This window comes from Myxine glutinosa, chromosome 1 (assembly GCF_964187855.1).
Source record: "Myxine glutinosa chromosome 1, kmMyxGlut1.1, whole genome shotgun sequence".
Lineage (NCBI taxonomy): Eukaryota > Metazoa > Chordata > Myxini > Myxiniformes > Myxinidae > Myxine > Myxine glutinosa.
In genome coordinates this window covers 337,505,788-337,525,075 of record NC_136261.1, presented here as the reverse complement: position 1 = coordinate 337,525,075, position 19,288 = coordinate 337,505,788, and positions in this window count along the sequence as shown.

Here is a 19,288-nt window from a genome sequence, read left to right as displayed (position 1 = left end):
CCTCCGCTTGGCTGACGTCCCCTTCGCGGACATGGTCCTGCTGTGCGACATCTCCCAAGGCCGACCTCGCCCCGTTGTGCCGGTCACCTAGAGGCGTCGCATTTTTGCTTCGCTCCACGGCTTCTCTCACCCGGGCCGGAAGGCGTCCCAGAGGCTGCTGGCGGCGCGTTTCGTCTGGCATGGGTTGCGACTGGACGTCCGCAACTGGGCCAATGCCTGCACACCCTGCCAGCGGGCCAAGGTCCACCGTCATACCCAGGCTCCGCTGGCTCCCTTCACCGTGCCCGAGCGACGGTTCGACCACATCCACGTGGACCTGGTGGGTCCCCTTCCCCCATCGCAGGGGTTCACCCACCTGCTTACCATGGTGGACAGGACCACCAGGTGGCCGGAGGCCGTGCCCCTCGCCTCCACCACCACCGCCGACGTGGCCCAGGCGTTCATCGCCACCTGGGTCGCGCGTTTCGGTGCACCAGCGGACATCTCGTCGGACCGCGGCCCACAGTTCACGTCCGAACTATGGGGCGCGGTCGCCCGCACGTTGGGCGTTACCCTGCACCGCACCACGGCCTACCACCCCCAGGCCAACGGGTTGTGCGAGCGGTTCCACCGCTCCATGAAGGCCGCACTCATGGCCGGCCTCCAGGACGACGGCTGGGCCGACCGGCTCCCGTGGGTCCTTTTGGGCCTCCGCACGGCTCACAAAGAGGACCTCCAGGCGTCCACCGCTGAGCTGGTGTACGGCCAGGCCCTCCGCGTACCGGGCGAGTTCATTCCCGACGCCACCAGCCCCTGGTCCGCCGCGCGCCAGCGCACGGACTTCCAGGAGGCCGCCCGACGTTTCGCCCCGGTGCCCACGTCCCACCACGGCGACCCCCAATCCTACGTCCCCCCAGCACTCCGCATGGCGGAGTACGTCTTCGTGCGCCACGACGCGCACCGGGGGCCGCTCGGGCCGCCATACGACGGACCCTTCCGGGTCCTACGACGGGACAACAAGTCCTTCATCGTCAACATCGGCGGCGGGCGGACCGGATTTCGCTGGACCGCCTCAAGCCGGCCCACATGGACGTCGGCCAGCCGCCACGGCTGGCTCTCCCACCGCGGCGCGGCTGCCCCCTGTCCACTGCACCCCCCCCCGACCACCCGCCACCACACCGGACCCCCCCCCCCCCCCCGCGACTGGCCAGAGGTCGTTTCGGTCGGGTCATCCGGACCCCCCTCAGGTTGACCTTCCTGGATCAAGGCCATTCTGGGGGGGCGTGTGTAGCGACCCATGGGTCCCCCAAGCGAGACCAGCAACAGAATCTTCTTGCTCCAGCCGGTGACGTAACCGGCGGGCAAACCACGGCGCCGGGGTGGCCGGTCACGTGACCACCAAAGCGTGCCGCGCGTGCGGTTATAATCCTTTGCACCTGTCGGTCACGTGACCACCAAAGCGTGCCTCGCGTGAGAGGCGTGGCTTTCGGTTTCGGTTGTGCTTTCTGGTTTTGATATATATGCAGCCAAATAAACGGGCTTTCCAGAGTTCCCGAGTTGGTTTTTACAATACACATCTTCCCGTCACTTCGTCCGTCTCAAGCAAGGGCCCTGCTCTTCAATATGTTCTATATTATTATTATTACGAAAATGGTAATACTGAAACGATACACTATTGTATTAAGAAACCTGGGCTGAATTTGTCCGAAGCGGTCCGAAGGTGAGGCATAACGCCTAAGGCCGATACGTACCGTATTGTTGGAAGAGCCATAACGAGGATGCTTTCGATATTTCATGATCATTTTAACAATCGGTTTGTTTGTGTTTCACACTGAATGAAAAACGTCAAGGTAGAGCATGGCGATTGTGATATATGACAGGTTCGACAATATCTTCGGCATGAACGACATATAAATCAAAATGGCGGTGTGAAAAGTCAGCTGGTGTATGCCGTAATGACATCAGACGTAATCACATCAGCCTGTCATGTGACCAGATTCTTAGCTCTGATTGGTATACGTTTGAGGGGACATACATACATACATACATACATACATACATACATACATACTGTCGCGCGACACCCCCTCGGTTAAGACTGGGGAAATCGCGAATGGCAATCGAGCGTGTTGAGGTGAAAATCAATGGCGGATTTGCTATACACGCGTGGGAGGAAGAAGGAAAGAGGAAGAAGAAGTGGCGAGATTTACCTCACAGTCCGCGCGCGCCAGCGTCTTCACCCTGTGGAAAGTAACTCACGAACAAAAACGGAATTATGTACAAAAAGAAACGATTTATTAATCTGAACCCGAGAACAATGGACGCAACGATAAATAAATAATGCTCCTAAATCAGGATCCCACACACCTCACTTCAAATGCAAGCACAGGGGAAGATAATTAAAGAAACCGTTGTGTGCGCGTTTGTGTTGGCTTAGCTCTGTCTGTAGTCAGGTCGGTCAGGCTCCGTCCGATGCGGCTCTGGTGTTGGTGTGAAGTAGGCCTCCCCACGCCCCGTTCACCAGGCCTCGATGTGTCCTTGTCCGTCACGCTTCAGCGGCAAGCCTTGTCCATATGCTCGTCGTTCGCACGCAAATGCAGGGAAGAGAAACGACAGAGCTCCAACGTTTCTCCAACGTCCATCGTCAAGCAGGCAATTTGCGGATCGCAAGGGAAGAGGTCCAAATGGGAGAGAAAGGCAAAGAGGTCCGGGCAGGATGGGATGCAACAATGACAGAGGAAAATGTCGGCTCGCCCGGAGTTTTGTCAATCGCCTTGTGACGTAAGCCCTCTTTTTCTCCAATCCCCGCCTCGCTTCTTGACCTCTCGAATGTTCTTCTCACGTCCATTCTTCCCATTCGTCGAGCACTTTCGCGCCTTTGATCTTACGTCATCGGTGGTGGCCAGTCAGTGTCTCGCTTCCTTGCTCCCTTCCTTCCACCAATCATGGGGAACTTCTTGTTCACCCTTCCCCCGGCCAGTCACGCGTCCTCCTGGGCATGGCTCCGGCCTGCCTGTGCGATGTTTGCTCATCATGCCGGCATTGGGCGCGGCTGCTTTCTGTTTGTTCTTCCGGTCAGTCATTGTGAGGGGGGGAGATTAATTAGTGTGTGCACTAATGGATCTATCTACTTTCTATTAGTGCATTGCCATACGGGACACCGGAATGATCACAGAGGGGACGACACACAAGGGAGTTAGCATAATCCCTACGCTAGTTAATAAGCCCAGCCCCCTTGTGGCGGGGATGAAGACACAAGCTTACTCCGACAAACCGGCTAGACAGGTCCCTGACTTACGTACATCGAGATGGTTCTTCTTCTTCGCGACATCGGAGCACCTACCTATGCAGATCTACCTAAATCTATATATCCCCCAACCCAACCGACATAACAATACATACATACATACAGATGGACAAACACTGTTCTAGACGGCTCTGCCCGATGGGCTATGCCGTAAAAACAAGAATTCTAACAGGAACAATAAATAGGTCTTCCAAGCAATGCTTGGAAGCCTCATAATAACGTTAATAATGATAATATAGCAAATAATCGTAACCCTGCAATCCCTCTGTCGTGACTGCAAAATTGCTGGATTGAAGCGGTGTATGGTTGGTTCATTGGTGACTCAAAACACAGAATAAACGAGCATCTCAATGCAATCTCTCCACTTCCATGGTGACAGACAGCTTAGAGACTTACAGTACTTCAAATTTTTTTAATGCTTACATTATTTGCTAACTGGTATCTCCACCCAGGTCATACTATCCTCTTCAACTGAAGTATCAAACAAGCCCGGCTATGTCACTGTTAGACTTTCGGTCTTGTTGTACACCGCTCCTTTCCTATTACATCTCCAGGCGCTGCATGGCGTCATCGACGGGCACCGAAGAGGGTCCGGCAATTACGCATGCTGAAAGGGAGTACTGTACTCAGTTTTCACTCCGGTTTCTTTCTTTCTTGTTTTCTTGTTTGTTTGTTTATTTGTTTGTCTGGGCAATATTATTTATTGATTTAAATTATGCAATTAATCAATGAATTATTGTACACCTCTCCCTCCCAATACCGTAGGCACCCCAAGAATGCCACTCACTGGAGGATGTTATTTATTTATTTGGCATGGAGGCGGTGTATCTTGAATGTATCTGTACTTGTTTATTTTTATTTTTACAAGAAATTTAGACAAGACTTACTTTTTCAACATGCATAATTTGCATTTATGTTTATTTAAATTATACAATGGACTACAAAATGTAAATGTTTCATGATATTTGTTATATTATATCACCTTTATCTATCAATATTGTTGAAATGAAGATCAAATAGCTGTATGTTGAAAAATGTTGAAAAGGTCAAAACTTTACATGGGGTGTACTTACTTTTTCACGTGACTGTATAATGTCTATAGTCGAGGCTCATGGAAGAGCTAGTACTAGTACACTGAACGAATCAGGTCGAAATAGAACAAAAGGAACAGTGGAGGGAGAGAGGTAAAACAACAATAACAGAGCTGAAAGCCAGGATAGAGGGAGACTTAAACAATGGGTGAGGAGAGGAATAAGGGGCAGGAGAGGATGCATGGGGTGGACAACATGGATATTACAGTAGGAAACTCTCAGGAGATAAAACTGGAAATTTGGAAGGAGGAGGGATTGGGGGAGGGTGGGGTTAATGAGGGTAGAAAAGATCATGATTTTGGATTGGGGATTATCTGGGATGGTGGTGAACTGCTGTTTTTGAAGACCTGGAGGGAAGAGTGAGATTTAAGAGAATGTGGAATTTGTTTCCACGGGCGGGGAAAAAGACGAACAAATGAGGGGAGAAGAGCTGTGACCCGAGATTTAAGTAGTTTCACCAGATGGAGGTTGATGGTTGACCGGCACAAACCTGGGGGGGGGGGGGAGTGGGAGGAGGGAGGGGAATGGGTGGAGTGGGAATCTGGAGGGAGGAGGTGGAATGGGAGGATCAGAGGAGAGAAGGTTAGGGATGGGGTGGGAGTCTGGAGGGAGGGTGAGAGGAAGGAGAGGAAGGGGTGGATTGGGAGTCCAAAGGGAGGAGGGAAGAGAAGTGATGTGGTGGGAGCCTGGAGAGGGGTGGGAGAAGGAGTGAGGGGTGGGAGTCCAGAGGTAGTGGGGTGAGAGCAGGAAGGGGAAGGGATTGGGTGGGGGAAACTGGGAAGGGGTGGATGAGGTATGGGAGGAAGAAGGAGGGGAAGTAGTAGGGTGGTTAGGAATGGAGAGAAGTAAGACAGGGAGAAGTAGGAGGGAGAGGTGGAAGGAGGGAAAGGAATGGGTGGGAGGGGAATGGTTTGTGTTTTGAAGAATTTGTACATTCGTCTGTCTTCCGTTTATGGTGGTCGGCTTCCCCCGCTATCTTTGAAAAGTTAAAAAATTCACTTTTGACATTATGGGAGAATGAATAATATCGATGATAAATTTTATTTTGAAGTCAGGATATTTTCCCCTCTTTTTAGACAAATCAAACCATCACCACCCGATGTTGCACCACCTTTTTGGAGTGGGTAGATCGTATAAGTAGCTCAGTGCTTTGGCTTTAAGTGAAACCGAGAGTGCAACACAATTAACCTATTTAAAGTCCATGAAATAATTTAAATTTATAGATTAACTTAAACTTTTCCGTCACTGGGGCTGCGTAATCTTTCTAGTCATACATAATTTAAACTTTGTACGGCTCATCCTTCTCAAGTTGTAAACTGGAAAAACAGATATGAGCAGACAGACAGACACAACTGCATAACTAGAAAGCATCTGAAAACGCAAAGCCCGTCCAAGTCCATTTGCATTCAGAAGTCTTATTCTTCTTCTATATGCTCAAAATAACGAAAACAGTTTTTAAAAAATACAAAATGAAAATGGATGATTTTAAGCAACCTTGACCTTGAAATAACTAAACAAAACAATCGACTCTTACCTTTTGATTAGTGAACCAATTATGTGACCCGATATAAATATTCTTTAAATTTCAGTTCAATAGGGTGAAAATTGGTCATTTTATGCAACCTTGACGTTTGACCCTATGATCTAAAAAAGATCAGCTTGTGGCTTGTGATTAGTGAACCAATTCAGTGACCTAATATGCAAATTCTTAAAATTTCAGGTCAATCGGATGAAAATTGATGATTTAATGTGACACTGACCTTTGACCTTTTGAGAAAATTATTAATTTGTCTGCTCCATATTATCATAATAAAGCTTTGTTGAAAATTTGATGGCAAAAATCAAATGGTAAATTTAAATTTCAGGTCAATTGGATGAAATTGGTGGTTTTAGGTGACGCTGACCTTTAACCTTTTGACCTTTTGACAAAATTATTAATTTTCCTCATCCGTATTATCATAATAAGCATTTGCTGACAATTTGATGCCAAACCGCAAATGGTAAATTGAAATTTCAGGTCAATTAGATGAAAATTGATGATTTTATGTGACACTGACCTTCAAACTTCTAACCTTTTGACAAAATTATTAACTTGTTTTCTTCCTATTTATCATAATATTCCTATTATTTGGTTTGGTGAAAATTTGATGACAAAACTCAAATGCTAAATTGAAATTTCAGGTCAATCAGATGAAAATTGACAATTTTATGTGGCACTGACCTTTTGACCTTTCGACAAAATTATAAATTTTAATAATTTGACCTTTCGCCAAAATTATTAATTTGCCTTCTCCTTATTATCATAATAAACCTTTTCTGACAATTTGATGCCAAAACGCAAATGGTAAATTGAAATTTCAGGTCAATCAGATGAAAATTGATGATTGTATATGACGTTGACCTTCAACCTTTTGACCTTTTGACAAAATTATTAATTTGTTTTCTTCCTATTATCATAATATTCCTATTATTTGGTTTGGTGAAAATTTGATGACAAAACTCAAATGGTAAATTTAAATTTCAGGTCAATCAGATGAAAATTGACAATTTTATGTGACATTGACCTTTGACCTTTTGACCTTTCGACAAAATTATAAATTTTAACACCTTGACCTTTCGACAAAATTATTAATTTGCCTTCTCCGTATCATCATAATAAACCTTTTCCGACAATTTGATGCCAAAACGCAAATGGTAAATTGAAATTTCAGGTCAATCAGATGAAAATTGATGATTTTATGTGATGCTGACCTTCAACCTTTTGACCTTTTGACAAAATTATTAATTTGTTTTCTACCTAATATCATAATAAAGGTTTGGTGAAAATTTGATGACAAAACTCAAATGGCAAATTGAAATTTCAGGTCAATCAGATGAAAATTGACGATTTTATGTGACACTGACCTTTGACCTTTTGACCTTGCGACAAAATTATTAATTTTCCTTCTCCATATTATCATAATGAAGATTTGGTGAAAAATTGATGCCAAAACGCAAATGGTAAATTGAAATTCCAGATCAATCACATGAAAATTGATGATTTTATGTGACGCTAACCTTCAACCTTTTGACCTTTTGACAAAATTATTACTTGCAAAATCGAAGATTTTTCAAGTATATTGGTCGGTTCCGTTTGTGGTTCTGTCTGTTTGTCTGTTTGTTTGTCACCGGCCTACAGGTCACAATTTTCAACCGATCTTCATGAAACTTCACCAAATGGTAGAGTTGGTCAAAAGCAAGAAGCCTATTGTTTTTGGGGTCAATAGGTCAAAATGTCAACATAGGCCAAAAGGTCAACATAGGCCAAATTTCTAAAATCCTCAATTTTCATCCGATTGACTTGAAATTTGAAGAGGACTTGCATATCAATATCTGGTCACGGAATTCAATCACCAAGTATTTTTGAGGTCAACATAGGCCATAATGTCAACATAGGCCAAATTTCTAAAATCCTCATTTAGCATCCAATTGACTGGAAATTTGAAGAGGACTTGCATATCTGGTTGCTGAATTCAACCACCAAGTATTTTTGAGGTCAACATAGGCCAAAAGGTCAACATAGGCCAAATTTTAAAATCCTCAATTTTCATCCAATTGACATGAAAATTGAACAGCATTTGCACATTGAGTCACAAAGTATGAAAACGAACTATTTTTGAGGTCAAAAGGTCAAAGGTCAACTCAAGGTCAACCTTCCAAAATCATCATTTTTCATCTGAAAAATCATCATTTTTCTTCCTATTGACCTGAGCTTTGATCAAGATTGTCAATTTTAATCTTGAGGAAATGGACCATTTGTTGTATCAATGGAATTTTTTTTCTTGGAGAGGGGTGGGGGCGTATTTTGCAAGTATCGTGCTCCGCATGACGTCTTCTTGTTACTTGCAAAATCGAAGATTTTTCAAGTATATTGGTCAGTTCCGTTTGTGTTTCTGTCTGTTTGTCTGTTTGTCTGTTTGTTTGTCACCGGCCTACAGGTCACAATTTTCAACCGATCTTCACGAAACTTCGCCAAATGGTAGAGTTGGTCAAAAGCAAGAAGCCTATTGTTTTTGGGGTCAATAGGTCAAAAGGTCAACATAGGCCAAAGGTCACCAACTTTGCTAAATTTCTAAAATCCTCAATTTTCATCCAATTGACTTGAAATTTGAAGAGGACTTGCATATCTGGTAACTGAATTCAACCACCAAGTATTTTTGAGGTCAACATAGGCCAAATTTCTAAAATCCTCAATTTTCATCCGATTGACTTAAAATTTGAAGACGACTTGCATATCTCATCACTGAATTCAATCAGCAAGTATATTTGAGGTCAACATAGGCCAAAAGGTCAACATAGGCCAAATTTCTAAAATCCTCATTTATAATAATAATAATAATAATACATTTATTTTATATAGCGCTTTTCAAGAAGCCCAAAGACGCTTTGACAGAGTACAAAAAACAAGTGCAAAAAGACAAAAATAAATAGGTAAATAATCAACGCAAAAGGAAGGAGAAGGAGAAGAGATAGTCAGGGGTTAAATGCTGTGGGTTAAATGTTAAATGCAGTGTTGAACAGGTGGGTCTTGAGTGATGTTTTGAATATGGTGAGTGAGGAGGAGTCTCTGATGGTGTGAGGTAGTGAGTTCCAGAGGGTGGGAGCAGCGATGGAGCAGGCCCTGTCCCCCCAGGAACTGAATTTGGTCTGGATGGGGGGGACAGGGGGGGGGGACAGGAGGTTGGCGCCAGCAGAGCGGAGGTTGCTGGTGGGAGTGTGTCTGGAGAGGAGGTCAGTCAGGTAGGATGGGGCCAGGTTATGGAGGTCTTTGTAGGTCAAGAGGAGGATTTTGTACTGGATTATCTGGGGGATGGGGAGCCAGTGAAGCTTATAAAGGACGGGGGTGATGTGGTCACGGGTCCGGGAATGGGTGAGTAGACGGGCAGCGGAGTTCTGAATATATTGGAGTTTATTGATGATTATTGAGGGTGAACCATAGAGGAGGCTGTTGCAGTAGTCCAGACGGGAGGTGATGAAGGCGTGGATGAGGGTTTCTGCAGCCATGGAGGAGAGGGGTGGACGGAGACGGGCAATGTTTTTCAGGTGAAAGAAGGCTGTCTTTGTGATTTGTTTAGTGTATTTGTCGAAGGCGAGGGTTTGGTCAAAGATGATGCCAAGATTCCGGATGTGAGGGGAGGCGGATACTGGGAAACCGTCAATGTTGAGGGTGAAGTTATGGGTGGATTTGGTGAGCGTTTTTGGGCCAATGATGATTATTTCAGATTTATCATAGTTAAGTTTGAGGAAGTTGATTTGAAGCCAGGATTTTATTTCAGTGATGCAGTTTGTCAGGATAGAGTGGGTGGTGGTGGAGATGGACTTGGTGGAGATGAAAAGCTGGATGTCATCGGCGAAGCAGTGGAATTGGAGACCATGACGGCAGATTAAGTGACCAAGGGGGGACAGGTACAGGATGAAGAGGAGGGGGCCGAGAACTGACCCTTGGGGGACACCTTGGGGGAGGGGAGCAGTGGGGGATTTGCAGTTATTGATGGAGATGAACTGGCGTCTGTCAGAGAGGTAAGATTTGATCCAAGAGAGGGCAGTGCCGGTAATGTTAAAGGTGGTTTCAAGTCGGGTGAGGAGGATGGTGTGATTGATGGTGTCAAAGGCGGCGCTGAGGTCGAGGAGGATGAGAATGTTGAGGTTGCCGGCGTCAGAGGAGATGAGAAGGTCGTTGGTGATTTTGAGGAGAGCAGTTTCAGTACTGTGGTTGGAGCGGAATCCGGATTGGAATGTTTCATACAGGTTATTGGCAGAGAGGTGATGTTTGAGTTGAGTGGCTACAGCATGTTCCAAAACTTTTGACAGAAAGGGTAGGTTGGAGATGGGTCTGAAGTTATTTAGGGTGTCAGGGTTGAGTCCAGGTTTTTTCAGAATGGGGGTAACAGCAGCAATTTTGAGGGATGGTGGGACGATGCCTGTAGACAGGGAGGAGTTTATTGTTGCAGTGATAAGTGGAGAGAGAGCAGGAAGGGAGGCCTTGACAAAGCTGGAGGGGATGGGGGTCCAGAGTGCAGGTGGCAGTTTTCATTCCTATGAGGAGTTCAGAGAGGTCAGTAGGGGAGACTGGGGAGAACTGAGACAGGGGTTGGCAGGATAAGGGGGGGCAGGTGGTTTGAGGGGGAGCAGGTGCAGTGGTGGTTAAGCTGTTGTAGATGTTGTCAATTTTGCTTTGGAAGAATGAAAGGAAGGAGATGCAGTGGTCTACTGTGAATGACTGGGTGGTGGTGTCCAGGGGGCTGAGGAGTTTGTTTATTGTAGAGAAGAGTGCTTTTGGGTTTCCGGAGCCAGAGTGGATAATTTGAGAGTAGTAGGCAGAGCGGGCGTGGGAGAGGGCATCTTTGTAGTGCTGCAGGTGTTCCTTGTGGGCTTGGGAGTGAATTGTGAGACCTGTTTTATTGCGGAGTCTTTCAAGTTGGCGAGCACGAGTTTTCATCAGGCGGAGTTCAGGGGTAAACCAGGGAGCAGAATGGGTGAAAGAAACTGTTTTGGTTTTTATAGGTGCAAGCTGGTCGAGGCAGAAGGACAGAGTGTGGTTGTAGTAGTCAGTGAGGTCAGAAGGGGTGTGGAGGTCAACGAAGGGAGAAGTGGACATTTTTTCAGAGAGGGTGGATGAGAATGAGGTAGGTGAAAGAGAGTTTAGCTTACGGAAGTTGATAATGCGATAATGGCTTGGTGCTGGGGTGGGGATGTTGATGGTCATAGTGATGGCTAAGTGGTCAGAGAGGGTGAGGTCGGAGCTAGAGAGATGGTGCAACATTAGTCCAGTAGAGCAGACAAGGTCGAGAATGTGACCACGGTTATGGGTAGGAAAGTTGACATGTTGAGTGAGGTTAAAGCAGGTGAGTAAATCAGTGAAGTCAGTGGTTATTGTGGAGTCAGTGGAGTCCATGTGGATATTGAAATCACCGAGGAGGAGGATTGAGGGGGAGAAGGAACAGAGCTGGGTCAGAAAGTAGGAGAAGTCAGACAGGAATGATGGGTGTGGTTTGGGAGGGCAGTAGACGACTGCCATGACTGACTGTGTGTGACCAGAGAGTTTAAAAGCCAGGTGTTCAAATGATGGAGCAGATGAGATGGAGATGAGGCTGGTCTTGATGTCCTGTCAGTGAATTACGGCAATTCCACCACCTCGGCCCTCCGAGCGTGGTTTATTGATGTATGAATATCCATTGGGTGTAGTGAGGTTGAGTGAGAAGTAGTCCAGAGGTTGTTGTCAGGTTTCAGTGCGACAGAGAAAGTCCAGTTTATTGTCCAGAATGTAGTCGTTCAGGATGTGGCTTTTGTTGTTGAGGGACCGGGTATTGAACAGAGTGAGCTTGATGTTGCTTTGTACGGTGGGGATGAACTTGGGTGATTTTGCCAGGGTTTGCAGACAGGAGGCGTGATCGTGTGCGTTGCTGTGGTGACGTAGTCGATGAGTGGGAGTGCGCTGAGTTGACCAGAATACGGGAATGGAGTGACCTGTTTGTAAGTAAACAAACTTGCGACCGGAGCCTCTATGAATGTATCTGGGTCGTCGCAGGAGTCCGTGGTATTTGATTGCAGAGATGCATGATGGGGGTGGAGTGAGTGTTGAGCAGAAGAAGCCTTGCGGCGGAGTGCCTTAGAGCCATGCCAGGCAGGAGCAAAGGGGACGAGGACGAGGCCAAGGCCGAGGAGGACGAGCAGGCCCCGACAGTGCAGGATGTGCAGGACGTGAAGGCCAAGGACGTGGAGGCCGGGCTCAACGACCACAGCGGCAAACCAAGACAGGAAAGGCCGCAGCCGCAAACCAAGACAGGAAAGGCCACAGCGGAAAACCAAGACAGGAAAGGCTGCAGCGGCAAACCAAGACAGGAAAGGCAGCAGCGGCAAACCAAGGCAGGAAAGGCCGCAGCGGCAAACGACCGCAGCCACAAACCAAGACAGCAAAGGCCGCAGCAGCAAACCGGGCGTCTTGCTCACCCCGACCTCGTGGTGTTCCAGCGGAAAACCGCCCTCGCCCACGCGCAACCGCAGCCGCAAACAAGACAGCAAAGGGTAGGAGAGGTGTAAGACGCCCCGGGAGTGGGCCTGAGGCAACGGTGGAAGATCCGGGCAGGAAAAGCCGGGAGCAGAGCCGGGACCGAGCAGAGAGCAGACACAACGGCCAAAAAGCCGCCACGACGACCAGAAAAGCAGACTATATACAATGACCCAGTCGGAGAACCGGCGAACAAATAACGCCAGCGTCCTCTCGCAGACCGGACCGGAAGCGGTTGCATATCTCATCACTGAATTCAATCAGCAAGTATATTTGAGGTCAACATAGGCCAAAAGGTCAACATAGGCCAAATTTCTAAAATCCTCATTTATCATCCAATTGACTTGAAATTTGAAGAGGACTTGCATATCTGGTCACTGAATTCAACCACCAAGTATTTTTGAGGTCAACATAGGCCAAACGGTCAACATAGGCCAAATTTCTAAAATCCTCAATTTTCATCCAATTGACTTGAAAATTGAACAGCATTTGCACATTGAGTCACTAAGTAGGAAAACTAACTATTTTTGAGGTCAAAAGGTCAAAGGTAAACTCAAGGTCAACCTTCCAAAATCATCATTTTTCATCTGAAAAATCATCACTTTTCTTCCTATTGACCCGAGCTTTGATCAAGATTGTCAATTTTAATCTTGATGAAATGGACCATTTACTGTATCAATGGAATTTCTTTTCCTTGGGGAGGGGTTGGGTGGCTGATTTTGCAAGTATCGTGCTCCACATGACGTCTTCTTGTTAATTTGTTTTCTTCCTATTATCATAATAAAGGTTTGGTGAAAATTTTATGACAAAACTCAAATGGTAAATTGAAATTTCAGGTCAATTAGATGAAAATTGACGATTTTATGTGACACTGACATTTGACCTTTTGACCTTTCGACAAAAATTATTAATTTGCCTTCTCCGTATTATCATAATGAAGCTTTGGTGAAAATTTGATGACAAAACTCAAATGGTAAATTGAAATTTCAGGTCAATCAGATGAAAATTTGACGATTTTATGTGACACTGACATTTGACCTTTTGACCTTTCGACAAAATTATTAATTTGCCTTCTCCGTATTATCATAATGAAGCTTTGGTGAAAATTTGATGACAAAACTCAAATGGTAAATTGAAATTTCAGGTCAATCACATGAAAATTGACGATTTTATGTGACACTGACCATTGACCTTTTGACCTTTCGACAAAATTATTAATTTGCCTTCTCCGTATTATCAAAATGAAGCTTTGGTGAAATTTTGATGACAAAGCTCAAATGGTAAATTGAAATTTCAGGTCAATCACATGAAAATTGACGATTTTATGTGACACTGACCATTGACCTTTTGACCTTTCGACAAAATTATTAATTTGCCTTCTCCGTATTATCATAATGAAGCTTTGGTGAAAATTTGATGACAAAACTCAAATGGTAAAATAGTTACGGCCCGGACAGACACACACAGACACAGAAATGTTTACAAAACCCCATCTCCTGCTGCGCAGTGGACAGGCTAATGACATGAGACTTCAGGATGAAGAAATGTCACTTGATAATGTCGGTTGTTCAGTTAAAAGATTTAATTAACGTAAGAGGACGTAATTGTGCATGCAGGATGTCAAAAAAAAAAAACCTCGTTGCAGTTGTCATATGATGAAGCTTATTAGAAAGTGGAAGCTTTGCCCCAGTGCTTGGTAATTCCAACCTTCATGTCGTTCTTACTTGACTCCTTCTGCAAGGTGCTGGAGTCTCAAGATACTGTCAGCTCTGGTGATGCTTGTGGTGCTAACCTCAGTAATAAGCTCCTTGTCACCCAGGTAAGCACGATGCACTCATAAAATTTGGCCATTTCCTGCACTGGGTGACACCCCTGGAGTGAAGATAGTAAAATAATACAAAGAAAATTGTGCACTTTCTAGCTTGGCAATTTGACAGACACCGTGCTCAACAAGGCATTGCGCTTACATAAAAAGGGGCAAAAGGAACGTACATTTTTTTCTTGAGCAATAGAGCAGATCCACAATGGTTCTCATCACCTGTTATGGAGTTGCTAGATATTTTGACAGGTTTTCTTAAAGTCTTAACCGAAAACCTAAAGCAGCCAAAAACTGGCGTGCCTCTGTTGCATTGCCTCTAATAATTTGACTCCCAGCCAGGAACCTGTGCTCTGGAGCTAGGCCTCTCAATTGGGAGCTCACACATGAAATGACTGAACTGCCCCGCACACTGCAAGCGTCTCCGGATATAATGAGCTAAACCTCCCGGGGCTAGAGCACGGGCCTTGGAGAGGCCCTTACATTCCAATATTTCAATCCTGTCTTTTGCAAGGGGATCTTGGTTACAGTCTGAGCTTGGTGTTCCAAAATGAAGGAACGGAAACCTTTATGAGTGTTTTAAAAGCTATTTGCCATGAATGATGTGTTCCCAACCCAACTGTAAACAACTATGTCAGTATTAGGCCTATATAATGGGTGCACATGCTTTTGCCTTCACCGAATATTGAAAGGCTCACGCGATGATTCAATTTCATCTTATCTTGTGTATCAAGTGTCTGGCAGGATGGCGAGGCAGTGCCACACTTACCTTCTTTGGTGTGTGGACTGGGATTGATTCCCAACATGACCGTAACTTGTCAGGTTGCAGGTGCTACCCGGCCCGTCAGGGCCTGGACATCCTACTGAATGATTTCAAACTTCCCTGGTATCACGCCTCACCTTTTGCTGCTTTTCAATGCAACACCGATAAAATAATCCAAGAGGGTCTGAGGTCCTATTTCCAACATCACATGACCAAAACTAGAACTGCACTCAGTAGAGAGCACACCTCCACCTGGTTGGCCATATCACTCAATGGTGAAGAATCTCTTTAAAATTATACTAGCTGGATCCGGATCTTTACCAAAATTGAATCGATTCTTCTTTGTCCCACACAAAACCTGTCCAACAAGTTTCGTCCAAATCCATCCACAACTTTTTGAGATATCCTGCTATGCATCGTTTTGGCCCAATCTCCCAATGGTGAAAAATCACTTAAACAATTAAATAATTCTCATATCCGAATCCATATTCAGATCTTCACCAAAATTGAATCGATTATTCCTTGTCACACACACAACCTGTCCACCAAGTTTCATCCAAAGCCGTCCACAACTTTTTGAGATACCCTGCTATGTATCGTTTTTGGCCCCATCTCCCAATGGTGAAGAATCACTTAAAAGAATCTCTAGCCGGATCCGAATCGCGGATCTTCACTAAAATCTATTCCTTTCGTCCTTGTCACATACCCTACCTCGCTACCAAATTTCGTCCGAATCCGTCGACAAATTTTTGAGATATCTTGTTCACAAACAAACGGACAAACGGACAGACAGGGGTGAAAACATAACCTCCATCCATCTATGGTGGCGGAGGTAAAAATATGTAACATGAAATAGCATAACATTTTATTAATTATTTATACAAGATGTCTTACATAAATAAGACTGAATAATATATTTTTTTAAACAACTCCTACAAATGGAAAAGGATTTCAATGACTATTGACATCAATCAAAAGCAGGTTTAGCATGTATTTATCTGCTATGAAGTGATTTGACATCCTATGAGTTTATTCAATGTTTATTCCTTCCATAACTTGTCACACATCACGGAAAGTCCTAAAAAAAAACTCATTTTCGCGCGTATCATCGGAAACGGACTGAAATGAGTTTTCGCTGCCATCGAAATGGAAAAATGACTTAATTATTGAACAAGACATGATTAAGAAAAGTGTCATCTTATCTAAATATTTCCAGCGTGTTTTGAAGAAATAACCTGCGAGCACCTTGATCTGCTTGGGAATGTCGTGGCAATCGCAGAGCTTGGATGGAAATAGTTTTGCTTCTTTTAAACTCCTGTGAACTGAGGTCTTCGCCATGTTTGGCTGCAAATATTCCCACCGTGCCCACCTTTTGGAGAGGTTCCAAAAGCTACAAGGACTTCTGTAACTGCTTACACAATGTGCTCTGTTTTGGCTGAGTTTTGCTTGGTAGAAATGGCGAGTTATGTTCAATGGAATCTGTGCTATGATCTTTGTAAATTGTGTTTTTACCTGCAACATGTCACAGATCTACAAGAGCTTTGTGTTGCTGTTGTTGTTGAGGTTCTTGTTACCCTCGCCTGAGGAGAGGGTATTGCATTTGACTCTGTTTGTTTGTTTGTTACTTGCCGGAAAAGATTCCGGCAAGTATGTTGATCGGTTGGTTTGTCTGTCTGTCTGCTTGTCTGTCTGGGCGCAGCACTACGTCTACACCGTTGCATGTAGAATCGCCAAACATTACACACGTATTTGTCTTGGCCTGGAATAGACTGTGCCCAATTTTTAACTCTCTCGGCCCAAGGCCTCCATTATGACGTCATAATTTGATAATTCGACAAGTCCAAAACTTCATCCAATCAAGATGCAATTTCTTGAGCGACATGGCATAAACTGGTGGAGAAAAAAATAATAATGATGACGTCATCGGTCACGTGGTTCGGCCGCCATCTTGGAAAAACCGAAAAACTTTGCACCTCTATATCTCCGAAAGTGCTGAATATAAAAAATTGAGACATGGCTCATTGTAAAGAACTCTCCATGTGGAATAAAATATGTTAATGATGATGTTATTGGTGCCTCCATTATGACATTATAATTCGACAAGTACAAAACTTCATCCGATCAAGATGCAATAATTTCTTGAGCGCCATGTCGGCATAAACTGGTGGAGAAAAAAAAACAATGATGACGTCATCGGTCACGTGGTTTGGCCGCCATCTTAGAAAAACAGAAAAAATTGCACCTAACTATCTCCGAAAATGCTGAATATAAAAAATTGAGACATGGCTCATTGTAAAGAACTCTCCCTGGGGAATAAAATATGTTAATGATGATGTCATAGATGCCTCCATTATGACGTCATAATTCGACAAGTACAAAACTTCATCCGATCAAGATGAAATTTCTTGTGTTAATCAAGGAATAAATTAGTTTAGAAAACAAATAATGATGATGTCATCTGTCACGTGGTTCGGCCGCCATATTTGTCGAAAATGGCAGATTAAAAAAGTACATTCTGGTAAGTCCCCAGGCTCTGACCGATTTTTCATCTGTTTGTTTGTCTGTTTGTTTGTCCGCACAGAATAAATAAGATTTTCTCTGTAACCATTAGTCTGATTGACAGGAAATTTTCACCATAGGTGCAACTCCACCTGTAAAAAAATGTAATGATAATTATGACGTCATAGGGCACGTGGTTCAGCCGCCATCTAGGAAAAACCGAAAAATTTTTGCACCTCTATATCTCCGAAAATGCTGAATAGAAAAAATTGACACATGGCTCATTGTAAAGAACTCTCCATGGGAAATAACATATGTTGATGATGATGTCACCGGTGCCTCCATTATGATGTCATAATTCGACAAGTATAAAACTTCATCTGATCAAGATGAAATTTATTGAGCATAATCTAGGATTAAATTAGTTTAGGAAAAAAATAATGATGACGTCATCGGTCACGTGGTTCGGCCGCCATATTTGTTTTTACACAAAAGCCTTAAAAACCACTGAACATACATCCTGGCGAGAGTTTGCAATCTCTGATTGCTCGTTTTCTTGTTGATTTCTTGTTTCTGTGGGTATTTGTCAAAGGTGTTGTCTGGAACACAAAGGTGGAAAACCTGCAGGATCTTTGTTCTCGGATCACAGCTGCATGTGCTCTGGGTGGACGCAAACATGCTAAGCTGAACATGGGAATAACTCGTGTACAATCTTGAAGTCCTGCGCACGACAAACGGAGCTGATTTTGAAGCTTATTGATTGAGTGCACAAAACCTTGAGTTTCTGTATCATATAAACCAAAGGGTATCATTGTATCATTTGTGGTTCGAAATATGTTTGCAACCAAAGTTGTCCAGGTCTTTTTGGAACACCATGTATTTCCTTGCTCATCTGCTGGAAGTTCACTCTCTTGAACGTCTAGGCCACGCCATCAGCCAGAACCTTTCCGGCCTCGACCACATGGAAAAGCTGACCTGCAAATCACAGAAAATTGGCAGGAGATTGGCATCTGATCACAGGAGATTTGCATCTCCTGTGATCAAACATGTTGAGAAATCCCACACACTCACTCTCTCATTCTGAAAGGACTGTACCGCAAACCCTCCCATCTACTTTCTCAACAACCATCTCGAAGTGGTTCAGTCACTCAAACTCTTGGGTCTCACTCTGAGCCATAATCTCTCTTGGGAAAGCCACATTTCAAAGCTGGCCTCCAAATCCAGTTGCCGACTGGACATCCTCTGTCTGTAAAGTCTTTACTTGGTACACCTGAACTCCCATCCACCCACAAGGACTTCATCCACAACTTGATGGAGTACTGTTCTCCCCTATGGGCTGGTGTCCCTGCCTCACTTCTTGCTTAGCTTGATGATGTGGACACCAAGGCATTCAAGATCATTGGAATCACAAACAATGAAGCTGAGTCTATCGGCCTATCACTTCACCATCACCCATAGGTCGTTTGTCTCTCTCTTCTTCCACCTCCTTTCTGGTTTTGAACCTTCTGCTATCTCTGTACTTCGTTCCCCTTCCCGATTCCCCTCAGGTATCTGCAGGACACATGCAGTCCACCAGCAACCACTTCCTAGTGAAACTGTCTAACTTCCGAACCACTGTTCACCTCGACTCATTTGTTACTCTTTTTCCCGCCTGTGGAATCAACTTACACATCCTCTTCAATCTCAATCTTCTCTCCAGGTCTTCAAGATACATGTTCACAACCATCTGAGATCATCCCCAATCCAAGACCGTGATCTTTTCTACCCTCAGTAACCCACCCAGCCC